The 13,465-nt window shown below is 43.2% G+C and overlaps 1 protein-coding gene across 1 annotated transcript in view; it reads right to left on the bottom strand.

The window, feature by feature from the left end:
* Window positions 1–1,243, bottom strand: part of MDFI (MyoD family inhibitor) — a 124,073-nt gene extending 122,830 nt beyond the window's left edge. Inside the window, exon 1 of the mRNA XM_069238403.1 lies at window positions 39–1,243. The gene's annotated coding sequence lies outside the window, so the exon portion shown is untranslated. The remainder of the gene's footprint in view (window positions 1–38) is intronic.
* Between the last annotated feature and the right edge of the window lie 12,222 nt (window positions 1,244–13,465).

The following is a 13,465-nucleotide window of genomic DNA, read 5'->3' as shown; positions in this document are numbered from 1 at the left end:
GCCTATATACTCTGTAGGTGGATAACACCTGTACTCACTGTAAAAGGATCAGGGCAGGTTCCCTCGGCGCAGATGTCCTCTCATTCTAGGCGCTATATCCGAAGCACTGGGCCCTTGGCCGGCTGGTCCCAGGCTAAGACTTGGTGGATCAGGGTGCTAGACGTGCCCTTCGGTGGTTTTGCTTCCTCACCTCTGACCTCGGGGCTTTAGATGGCTGTGTGACCCCTAGAGTGTGTCTGATCCCACGGGCGTACGCTCATACATCTGGTGTATTTATGTCTTGATGGGCTTGAGCCTGAACGGTTGCGTCCTTCACTGGCTGTTAAGATTGGCTAGAAGTTGTGGAGTTCCTTTCCTAGTTGAAGGCAATCGCTGGCTCGGCTGGCGGGGTTCAAAGCCCGGTTGTCGGGGATGCTCTCTGAACACTGGATTGCTGGTTAGCCCCTGGGTGACTGTGTCTGCTTCAGATCGTTGTTTCCCTTGTCCGGTTTTTGGATGTGCTGTTGTGTGCAGCCTTTAGTTGTTTCGGATGCCGTAAAGATTGTTACATGTGCTTTTGTATCAGTCAGATTGTGGGTTTCGCACTTGTTTGTGGGCTGTTAGATTTCTGGGTCCACGCTTGTATCGGGGTTGCTCTGAAGCTGCTGGGTTCCAGCTCAGATTGTTGGGTGTGCTGTTGGCCCCACGGCTGTACTGTAGAGTGCACTCTGCATTTGTTGGGTGCGCGCTCAGATTGCTGTGGGTGCGGTTGGGTTTCTGGCTCTGCACATGCTGTGTTAGGTCCACGCTGCAGTTCTTGGGTGAACTCTCAGCTGGTTGTGTCACTCCCACTCTTGGGTATAAAGCTGGAATGTTGGACGCGCTCTCGTTTCGTTGGTTGCACTCCTGGATTGCCGGTCCTCCTTTCGCTCTACCCTTGTCCGACGTTTGCGTGGACTCTCAGTTGCTGACGACTTCGCTCTCGGATCGCTGGGCTCCCTCGCTTCCCTCTCGAACTGCGGATGGTTTAGTGAACTCTCACATCTGGCTGGGCTCCCTTCTCGGGCTGCGGGGCGCGCTCTCGGAGGTCTGGAATGCGCTCTCCGATGTGGTTGGCCACGGACTCGGAGTGCTGGTCCCGTCCTGCGGTATCTGCTCTTCCCGGTGTCGTTTGGTTCGCTCCCGAACCTCCGAGCGCCTACCTGTTCCCTCCCACTTCCACCCCCACTTGTTGCCGTGCAGAGTCTCCCGGCGCCGAGTTCCTGAATATCTCTCTGTCTCCCCAGCCCTGCCTCCTCCTCTCACAGGAAATCACAGAGCAGATGATTACCAGCTTCCTTCTGGCCACAGAGATTTTGGAGTTTGTGCAACCTATCGGCTGGCAGGAATCGAGGTAAAAAAAGATGCTGGGAATGAAGAAAAACCACAAAAAAGCAAACTTTAAGAACAACCCAGCAGTAACCCGCTTCTTCTCCAAACAAAAACAGGCAAACGAATACATCTGTTTTTAAATTGGAATGTGAAATAGCACAATTTTGAAAGTTTTAACTTTTCAAAACAACCATTAGTGTACAGACTTTGCTAGCTTGGGAGATTGTCTCAGACTGGACGTAAAGGAGGAGAGAGACTGGTGTGTGCAAAAGATTTAATTAATTCCACAACCCAGTTTATCTTTCACTCACAACTTTGCCTGAGTTTTATGAAGAGTTAAGGAGTAAACACATTCTGACTAAATTATAGCTTCGTTTCGAGACATTGGGGCGTAAATAACAGCGACACACTGAATTTGAAAACAAAGGATTGCGTGGCCCTTTTAAAGTGTCTTTTTCATCGACCTTAAATGGTCTCAATAATTTTTATCCCTAGTATTTTAGGATTATTTCAGACCCGCTTTTTTGGATTTCTTTCAGCAGTAGACTTGAAAATCAACAATCCCAGAGGAGAGGCTCTCCCTTTTAACAAGAGGGGCTTAACGAAAGAACCTAGCTCTACTGAAAGTAAAGGCAACCATAATGTGCCCCTGCCAGAGCAAGAGTCACTACTGCACCCTTTTATCAGGTTATGCGGTGACTGGTCCTGGCAGCAGGCCATATCTCCAGGGTAAAGGCCTTTTTAGAAGGTACCCCAGATGATGAGACTGCCTAGTGTCCCTTCCGTGTAACGTTCCACCAACCAGTCCTCTATAACGTTTCGAATGTGGGTATATGTATGTGTGTGTATCTATCTTCTATGGGCCCTCAACAGCAGCCACCCAGTAAAAATGATGCAACAATACCAGGCCTAGTACTGCCACCCTACTACCTATGGACGTCATTTAGAGGTTGCTAGGGGTCACAGCTGTGACCCGTGGCTTGCCCCTTGCGGACCCTGGCTTCAAAGGTGCAAAATCAATGCATAGATCACAGGGGCTACATGCCCTTATATGCATTGGGGCTCCACTGTCTGTGTTTCTTCCCATTTTTATTATACTAAAAGTGAAAAAATCTTTTGTTCACTATTCATGTAATGGAAAATGGAGCACTCAGAGCTGGAATTGGGACGTTTGGTGGCAGCTGAGGTAAGTAAAATAAAATGTATCTTTAACACTTATAAGGCAGGGCATACACTCAACGCCATTTTTTCTGCCAGCGACCAAGTGAAATTCAGCCATGTCACTGACCTCACTTGGACTGACCATGCCATCATCCACTTCTCCATCTCTGACAACCAATAGGCCACAGCCACACACAACAGCTTCTCCCACCGCTGCTGGAGCAAGGTAACTGAGACTCAATGGGCACAGGCCTTCAGCTCCACCCTATCCCGAAGCCTCAGCAGACCTGAACCAAGCAGCCCAGAACTTCACTGCATGGATCACTGACTACGCTGACAATGTTGCACCGCTAAAACCAGCAAATCCATTGCCCGCATCAATATTGCAGCCAGAGACACAAAGCAACTCTTCAATATAGTCAAGGAATTCTCCAACCCAAAAGCAACTGAGCACGCCATCAACCCCTCCCAAGAGCTCTGCAATATCCTCTCTAACCACTTCCATAGCAAGATCACCACCATATACAACAACTTCAACCTCCAACCCACTTTTCTCACCCTCAACTACCCCAACCAACCAACGAACACCAACCACATGATCACTACCTGGTCCCCATTCACCATTCATACCACTGCATCCATCATGGCTTCATCCACTCCGGGGCACCAACCGACCCCTGCCTCACCATCCCCTCAACCTCAGAACCAACCAAATCATTACAGAACTCACCATCATCCTCAACACCTGCATCTCCCCATCATACTTTCCAGAAAATAGAAACACATATGTCAGACCCCTTTTAAAGAAACCCTCTGTCGACCCAAACAATCTCAAAAACTACAGACCGATCTCCCAGCTCCCTTACTGGTGGTTCAATCTCTAATTGAACCACCACCTTGATGGATCATAATCAGGATTCAGTACCAACCACAGCACAGAGAAAGCACTGATCGCCGCCACAGACAACATCCAAACCCTCCTCAACGAAGGAGAAACTGTCACTCTTATCCTCCTCAACCTCTCTGCTGCATTCGACAAGTATCACACCATCATCAACAGACTGCACAACATTGACATGTAGCAAAATGCCCTCAAATGGATCGCCTCCTTTCTCACAGGGCAAACAAAGAGCATCCGACTGCCTCCCTTCACATCAATGCCCAAGGACATCATATGCGGCGTACTCCAGAAATTGTCCCTCAGTCCCACCCTGTTTAACATCTACATGACTCCCATGGATTCAAAATAATCTCATATGCAGATGACACCCAGCAAATCCTCTCACTCTCCAGGGACCTCGCCAACACCAAACCCAATTTCTGCAACACCATGGCAAGCATAGCCAAGTGGATGAAAGACAACTGCCTTAAACTCAACACCCACAAAACTGAGGTACTGATTTTCGGTAAAATAACTTTTCCATATGGGACCACAGCTGGTGGCCAGCAGAACTCGGACCTAGAACCAGGCCAACAGATCATGCTCGCAACCTGGGTATCATCCTAGATAGTCAACTAACCATGAAAGGACAAATCAACGTAGTCTACTCCTCCTGATTTCACACCCTCATATTTTCCACATGATCTTCAGCTGGATCCCAAACAACACCAGAAAAACTGTACATAGACACTCATAATCAGTTGCCTCGACTACGGTAACGCCCTCTACTCCGCAATCTCCATCCACTTCCTCAAAAGACTCCAGACCATTCAGAACACTGTGGCCAGACTCATCTTAAATCTTCATAAGTGGGCCCATATCACCCACCACCTCAGAAACCTCCACGGGCTCCTCATCTAAAAGAGATGACAGTTCAAAATCCTCATGCTCACCTACACGATCAACAACCCTCTTACATCAACAACTGTCTTAACTTTATTCAACCCACAAGACACCTGCGCTCCTTCTCACTCGCCATAACGCATACACCTTGCATCCATCACAGACACTGGTGTGGCCGCTCCATCTTCTACATTACCGCCAAGCTCTGGAACGACCTGCCCCTCCACTTCTGAACAGCACTCTCCTTGATGAACTTCAGAAAGAAGCTCAAGACCTGGCTTTTCAACAGAGAGATGACACCTTCATTGCCCAGATACTCCTAGGGGTGACAGTGTTGCGCTTTTCAAATTCTGATTGATTGATACATGCAGGTGAAAGTGTATTTGTGTGGAAGAGATTATGTGTATTTGTGTACCAGTGTGCATGAGTATGTGTGGAGTAAAAGTGAGTGACAAGTAGTGAGTCAGAATGAGTGACAGTAAGTGTGAGTGAGTGAGAATGAATGATTGAGGAAAGTGGCTTCAAACGAGAGTGAGATTGGATTCGAATGCACGTGAGGTAGTGTTATCAAGTTTGATGGAGTGTGGGTGAGTGTGAGCAACAGTTAGTGAGTGTAACCGAGTGAGACAGAGTGAGTGGGGATGGATTAGTGCAAGCAAAAGTGAGTGCACATGAGTTTGAGTAAGTATGAGTTAATGTGAGTGAGTGCGAATGAATAAGAATACCTGAGTTAGAATGAGTGAGAATAACTGAGAATGAGTGAGACTAGGAGTGAGTGAAACTGAGTAAGCATGAGTGACTTATAGTAAGAGTGGGTGTGGATGAGTGTGGGGAAGATTGAATGCACATGAGTGAAAATCAATTAGTGGGTGTGAGTGAGTAAATGAAACAGTCATGAATGAGACTATGGTATTCTGCCAAAGCACCCTTTGCAAAATACTGTTGCTGCCTTATTGGAGATAGTTCCTGACACAAGGAAAGTGAACAGTTGCATGTATTGGGTGGGGGTAAACAATGACAAAACTGCCAAGTAAGGTCCTCTCTGAACCAGGAAAGAAGCACCCCATGACTGGTTTCGACTTATAGGGTCCTGTTCAGTCGTAGCATAACCTCTCCTTGGTCACAGGGATCTTGCAACTGAAACCACAAGTGGGACAACAACTTCCACTATCATGCAACAATAGTAGACAGGGGATGTGTATTCTCTGCCTTCCCTTACAGAACCCTTTTGGGTCGGTTCTCCTTTCATGTGCCTTTCTCAATCGATCTTCCAGACTCACCCTTCATCTACAGTGATGATCCTCACAATAGTGTTGTCTCCAGGCTAGAGCACCCATAGTAGCGACAGCAAGAAGTGTGAGTAATCTGCACCTTACTATCAATAGCTACATCTGTCATTGTTCAGGAAGAGAGACAAATGACTGACTCCCTTCTAAAGGAACTGCAGCCCCACCCTCCACACTCACCATCCACTAAAATGGAGTTTCAGGAGGACTAATCAGCAGCCCACTTCATTATTGTGAAGCTGGGGCCAAAATCGAAAAACTGAGTTACGAGATACTCGCAGTTGGACACTCAGGGCAGGGGACACCACTATACACCAAACGGGGGTTCATAATAAAAGTAGTCAATATGATTTCACCAGTAATCAGTGTTTTATAATAAAGTATTTCAACTTGTCTAATAAACAGTCAAAACAACGCAGGTGCTCCAAGTGATGACGCAGTGTAAATACAAACAGGTGAGCCAAACAATAACCAACCAAATGGCAACATTTACAATACATACAAAGGTCCACACCCATAGGATAAAAATAATTTTTGGGAAACCCAGGGGATATAGACATTTATGTTTGAACTGTCCAACAATGAATCATGTGGGTGGAACCCAACAATGTGAAGTTTCAACCCTTTAAACCGAGTCACATGGGGTCTTCATCAGGACATGAGAAAATTGGCAGCAACGTACAAGAATTCACATAGTAACTGTCTGAGACTCCATTGATTGTTCCACATGATAATGTGAATACATCCATGAGGAGACTGAATCTCATCTGACCAAAGACAATTTGGCCTGTATCTTATAACCTCCACGTATTGTCGGTAATGGAATCTGAGGGAGAATAAATCAACTAGTCAATCTGTTGTCAAGTCTTAATGGAACATGAGGAAGAGATAGAAACAAAAACTCCAGTATGTCATATCATACATGCAACGTGTAATTTATCAAGTGCCACATGCAGAGACAATTTGGTCTCATTCGGAATTTTTCTGTTATACAAAAGTGTATAAATCCATCACAAGTGAAGGGAGATATGAGCCAACTGTCTGAGTATAAATGCTGTAGTCACAATTGTGGTGATTCTTCTTTGCTAATGTGCATAGCATGGTACCACAAAGGAAAATAATCATACCAACACTCAAATAGAAGTCTAAGCAAAAATGCCTGTAATTGTGTAGTGGAAACAGCTGCTATTTTTTCAACAACAAACCTGGGTTTCTTTTAAAATATCTCCTTTAGGGCTCACTGTAAAGAATATCCAGAATATGAGTGAAACTGCATGTATCAAAACACAACTCCAACAGAGTGTAGTCAGAAAGACAAGTATTGTTACCTGAAGCATGCGTGTATCAAACTCAAACACCACTGGCCTGCAGGGAGAGATAAATCCCCAATAGAAAAAGGAAGAGGGAACCACATGAGCAGAAGAGAGTGCAGACGACTAACAACTAGACAATGTGTGCCACAATGTGTGGCAAGGAAACAACCACTACACCCACTGGGACTTGAACCAAAGAAGGGACAGACTGAGTGGAAGAAAGATCACCTGCATTACAATCGGACCACAGAACAACTAGAGCACTGCCTAGTTCCTCTGCTAACAATGGCCTTGTCATATATTCAGGCCCTGAAAAAGAAAAATCAACAAGAGAAATGTGGTTTCCTACATTATGAGGGTTCAACCATACTTCAACGATAGTGCACCTGTTCAAAGTTTCAAAAGTGTATTGGGATAGAAAGGTAAGACAGCCATGTATTCGCTGTTCCATAAATATAATGATATAAAAGAAAAACAACAATGCCTCCCTTAAGACAAATTGTGATTTACTGCTAAATATAAGATAGAAAGGCTCATGCATTAACGAATCAATATAGTTATATCAGTGCATTCCTTGGTTGAATTACATCATGCATAACCAGAACAGAAAAGTGAAAAAGAAATGGTGGGTTAGCCAAGCAATTAAATGATCAGGGGACAGAATTATGATTTCACAGAAAGAAATGACGGTTTAGCCAGTCATATGAGTAATGAACTGACGTCCTGTTATGAAAGCTGAATTAATCACTGATGATTTTTATTTGTTATGGGTTAAGAATTTGCATAGAAAAAGCTAACATAAAGAAAATAATGTGCGATTTGGAAAATGTGCCCACTTGAGTGACTGCCATTAAAAATGTAATCCCTTTATTAAATGCATATTATTTTTAGTTGAAGTGCACACATTTAGAAAATTGTAGTAGAATGTCATAGTAATGATTATAAGCTATGTATTTCCTTAAATTACTGTAGGCCTTAAGTTAGAGAGACTTGGGCCTAGTCTGCACAGCCTCATATTAAGCTGCATTGACTAATAAAATAGTGGGAAATGTATGACCAGAGATTTGATGCTTTCATTGTTCGCACTGTGCTGACCAATCAATTTGCAGATGTCTTTAACTTTCTCATGAGAACTGCCTGCTAGAATGCCTTGTATTAGAAATTGCAACTTTGTAAAGATTTGATGAGCGAGACAGCAGTGTTCCCAGGAACCGACAATGGATGCACTGACTGGAGTACGGATTGCAACATGAAAAGTTACCTGACAAGCCTGACGATGGGAACAGGAGAAGAGGAGCCAAGCATCGACATGTGAAAGACAGTTTAGTTATATCTCAGATTTTGTTTTACATTTCTTTTGGACTAACTGTAAACGTACAATTTTCTGACCAATGATAGGGTTGTTAGTTCTTTAGGAAATTCTAACTTAGCTCAATAGCACAGAGGACAGAGGTCTTCTTCCTATTTTGACTTTCACCGCAGTGGTTCTGTTTGAGGAGCTGAACAGTTCCTGATGACTTTATTTCTAACTTTGACTATGTTGCTTAAGTTTCTAACGCTGAATGTTGATCCCTTATATATTGTTCCTTAAATGGTTCAGATAGCTTAGAGTCTCCTGTGTCTGAACCATTCCCTTTCACTGCCCGTTGGTGAAGCTGACCAGACGGATGTCCAACTGACAAAGAGAATCGCAGTGTGCTGATTCATTTGAGGAGAGGTATAACACAATGCTATTGTCTTTGCTGTAGTTTTGTTCTTTGTTTTTAGGTACCAACTGCGATTTTGATAGAGCCATAGTTTAGATGCTTTCCAAATTAACTTTAACTAAAACTGTTTTGAATGAAGTCCAAACATGCTATTGTAATAAGAAGGTTAGTTAGGCAGCCCTGGAAATGTTAACTTTGCAATCAACAAAGAATTGATGTTGTTTACCTGTTGAATCTAGATGTATGTCATTTCTGTTGCACAGTTATTCTTGTTATTAATTTGTACTGTGACTCTTGAAGGCTTACTGATAAATGCTTTAGTTAAACTGAGGTTCTTTAGCAGATTTGGTCAGCTGGTGTAATTCATTTTTGTTTATCATTTGATTTTGAGATTAACTTACGTGACTTTAGGATTGTTAATATAGGGAAATAAACATTCTAAATTTCACTCACAAGTGTGGTTATTCGTGGCCAAATGGGTTGTGCTGCGTGAAGATTATTATCTCCAGATGAAATGTTAGTTTATTGATTATGTTGATTGATGTTTAAAAGTGAAGCTCATAGTGGAATCACTACAAGCGTAGTCAAAAGGTCAGTCGAACCTCTAACGCGTCCCCTTGTAAATTAAACTATAAAAGACCAAATAAGGTAAAGTGTGCTCACACTGTTTACTCAGTCTGTTTTGTATGGACTGCACTCATTCAGTCCACCTGTATTCCAGATGCCAATAGTCTTTTGTTGGAATTGCTGTCTCTAAGGTCACATTTCGGTGCTGCCACCACTTGCTATTTGCTATCTTCCATCATGTGGCCATGTTGTTCAAAATGTTCCGCCAGAGGTGCTCCAGCCATTTTACAATTGATCTGCTCCGTTGTTTTATTGTGCATTTCTTTACTTTCTGTGTGGGCCGACCAATATAATTAATTGGTCATGGTCACCAAATGGGTGGATTACATAATTAGAATTGCAGTTAGTAAAAGAGCTCAGTTCACATTTGACATCACTATGTTCAAAGAACTTTGTTTCGAGGCTAAGCAATTTCCACATTTGAAAATGCCTTTTGACCAGTGTTAGACCTGGCATCCTTCGCATTGTCTCTCCTGACTTTCTTGCCTTATGATCTACTGTTTGCTGACTTCGGTTTCCCTGGTTTTAGGACTCTGGGCACTTTACCACTGCTGACCAGAGCTAAAGTGCATGTGTGTTTTCCCTAAGACATGATACACTACACTACATGTGCACAGGGCCTATAAATTAAATGCTACTTGTGGGCCTGCAGCACTGATTGTGCCACCCAAAGTAGCCCTTTAAACATGACTCAGGCCTGTCATTGCAAAGCATTTGAGTGCAGTTTTAAACTGCCATGTCGTCCTGGCAAGGTAACCCTCTTGTGAGGCTCAAACCGTCCTCTTTAATACATATGTCACCCCTAAGGTAGGCTCTAGTAGGCCCCAAGGGCAGTGTGCAGTGTATTTCAAAAGTTGAACATGTACTTTTAAGCTTTACATGTCCAGGTATTGAAAAACTCTTAAATTCATTTTTCACTACTGCAAGGCTTATCTCTCCCATAGGTTAACATTGAGATTACCTTATTACATTTGATTAGTGTAATTTCCAATTGGGAAGAGATGGGACCTCTGAGTTTGGGGTCTCTGGAATCACAATTCAAAATCACAATTTATTGTGAAGTCAGATTTTAAATTGTTAATTCTGAACATGCCACTTTTAGAAAGTTGGCGTTTTCTTACTTTAAACCATTGAGTGCCTTCTGCCTGTCTCTGAATATGCATCTGGGTTGGTGATTGCAGGGCTCTTCTGCATTGCCTCTAGACAGCCATACACAAAGGGAGCTTAGGTTTGACTGAGTCACCATCTGCATGTTGAGGATCCATCCTAGGTAGGATGGGAGGAAGGGGCTGACACAAACCTGAATGGGCTGTGTCCTGAGCCCTAACAAAGGGCTGCAAACCCCCTTGTAGTGTGTCTGAAGCCAGGGCAGGGGCGTTGTGCACTTCAAAGGCCTGTCTTTGAAGTCTCCCTTACTTCAAAGGCACCACTGAGTATAAGAACTGAACTTCTCACCCTACCAAATCAGTACACGACTGGACCTGAGGACACTTTTCCAGGAAGAAGACTGCTGTGCTGATGATGGGACTGTCACTCTGCTGGAATCTACTGGACTTTGCTGGACTCCTGCCTGCTTTGCTGTGCCTGCCCTGCTGCCCTCCATGTCTGGGAGTGAGAAGGAATGACTCTGCATCCCTACATCCACAGAACTACAGTGACTCCAAGGGCTTGCTGGTTTGTCTCATGTTCCGAAGTCTCAGGGATATCAAAGACTACACTCAACCCTGCTACAGCTTGTGGATTCCTCCAGCTGTGAGTTGTGCCTTGCGAAGTGGTGCCAATCCAGTCCTGGGCCCTTGGAAGTGTGTTCTTCAGCTGTTTAAAAAAAAAAAGCATCACCGTCACTGCGCAGATCGGAACCAGTTCATCACCTGCCCAAACACTGACGCATCGCCTCTGCCACTGATGACGAGGACATCACATCACCAGCTGTGCAGCTCAACATCTATGCATCATCTTCAACATAAAGGATTAGTCAATGACACATCGGTGACTGCATGGATCGTAACTGACATATCGCTTGTGCATTGCCACCTCCTGCTCCTCGCATCAGGACTTTGACGTTGACGCATCTTCCTTCCCAAAGGTACTTTTTCAGTGGAACAAGGTTAGTCCCTGTATCTGACCCGCACTTCATCATGGTCAGCTTCACTTTTCCGATTCAACCCATTTAGCGCGACCAGATAACCCTGGTTGACGCTTTAAGCTTTTAAGCACTCAATTTGCAGATATTATTTAAAAATTCATATCTCAACTTCTACATATTGGATTTTTGTCATTTTGGTCTTGTCTTTTTCATTAAACTAAGCTCTATTTTCCTAACCTTATGTGGATTATTTTTGTGGGTGTTTACACTGTTTTACTGTCTTAAGTGCTGCACAAATGCTTTAAACATTGCCTCTTAAGTTAAGCCTGACTGCTCTGTGCCAAGGTACCACGGAGTGAGAACAGCTTAATTTAGGTTGTGTTTGTGACTTACCCTGACTAGGATTGTGATTCTTGCTTGGACAGGGTGCATACCTCTGCCAGTCAGAAAACTTAGTTTCTAACAACCCAATTCTAGAATTGTTTGCGTTAAAAAAGTGTACTCAGGGCTCGATAGAAAACCCTCTTCCAAGGCTTTCTGCATGACTATGTTGATGAGGGATTTGACCTCAGAAGTGGGATGTCCCCTTATATGGTATAGTGGTCTTCCACAGAGAGTTGTCTAAAAAATCTCAGAACAATATGATTCCTTATCATGTATAATAACACCTCACCCTTTGTCAGCAGGTTTAACTACAATGTCACGTCTGTAAGACCTTTCTTTCATTGGCTATACTATTGTTCTTGATGTATCTCCAGGTATTGTGAATATTTACTATATCCTTGATAAAAACTTTCTCATAGGTAGTGATTTCTGGGGTGTGGAGGGTGCTGGTGGAAGGACTGAATAAAAAAGAAAGACGTAGCCCTGTGGGACTGGTATTGCCTGTGTGAGAATTGTGTAAAAAGAAGTTCCTTAATCGGATCTTGTGACAACATTTTTGTAATTCTAATTTAACTAGAAAGGGGTCAGCTCTGTTGGTGGAACAATACTGGCACTTCACCTGGAGTCAAACTACGCCTGGACAAATTGAAGACTGGCACCTCACAATCAGTGTTACTGATGAGTCTGTTATTCACCATTCATATTTCTCTCTTCCTGTTTGTCTCTACCCAGGGGTCTTGTGTTGGTAGTAGCCACATCTGCAGCCCCTCCCTTGACAAATTGATGATTGACTGGCCAGTTGATTTATTATCCCTCAAATTCCATTATCCAGACTACTCATAGGTTATAAGGTGCAGATCAGATTGTTTTTGGTCAGGTAGGATTCAGCCGTCTCATGGGTGTATTGACATTATCATGTTGAACACCAGTGCAGTCTCTGACAGTTCCTATGTGATTTCCTGTAAGTTACTACCAATATTTTCCTGTCCTGATGAAGACCCCATGTGACTCAGTTTGAAGGGTCGAAACATCGACTTGTTGCATTCCACACATATGATTAATTATTGGACTGTTCAAACCTAAATATCTATATTGTTGGGTTTCTATACAGTCTTTTCATTTTACAGGCATGGACGTTTGTATATATTCTAAATATTATCAATGTATTATATGTTGCACTTACACAGCATTGTCACTTGGGGCACCTACATTGATTTGACTGTATTGTACTCATGTTGTGATACCTAAACACTGATTACTGGTGAAAGTGTACTGACTGCATTTATGATGTACTAATACTTGGCCAATTGTATCATTCATTTATGTATTACTTAATGACCGAATTATTCCTAGGGAAAAACTGATGTTTATGACCTTATTACACATGTTCCTTGTAATACTGGGTACCCCTTATTTTTGATGAATTATTTCATTAGCTATGGTTTCAGATGTATTGAAAATGATGCTTGTATATGTAGTATTTGACCTCTTCTTTTACATATTTCTTGAGGGAGAAAGCCCCCGTACTCTTCCTAGAAGGGGTGAGGCTCACTTTGCATGCATGCTATAATTCAGAGCAAGTATTACTTCCCACCACTTTTCAAAATTACTAACCACCAATGGAAGAACACACAGGGTAAACAGTGCTGTTATGAGCACTGTTTAATTTCTGCAATTTTCACTTGGGCCAGCATATTATGCTTTAGGTTTATTATAAAATACATATATTCAGTACTTCAATATGCACTCTCCTGATTAAATAAAAATGA

Source organism: Pleurodeles waltl, chromosome 6 (genome assembly GCF_031143425.1).
Source record: "Pleurodeles waltl isolate 20211129_DDA chromosome 6, aPleWal1.hap1.20221129, whole genome shotgun sequence".
In the NCBI taxonomy this organism is placed as follows: Eukaryota; Metazoa; Chordata; class Amphibia; order Caudata; family Salamandridae; genus Pleurodeles; species Pleurodeles waltl.
The sequence above is the reverse complement of the archived record's forward strand: the minus strand, read 5'-3'. Positions and strand labels throughout refer to the sequence as shown.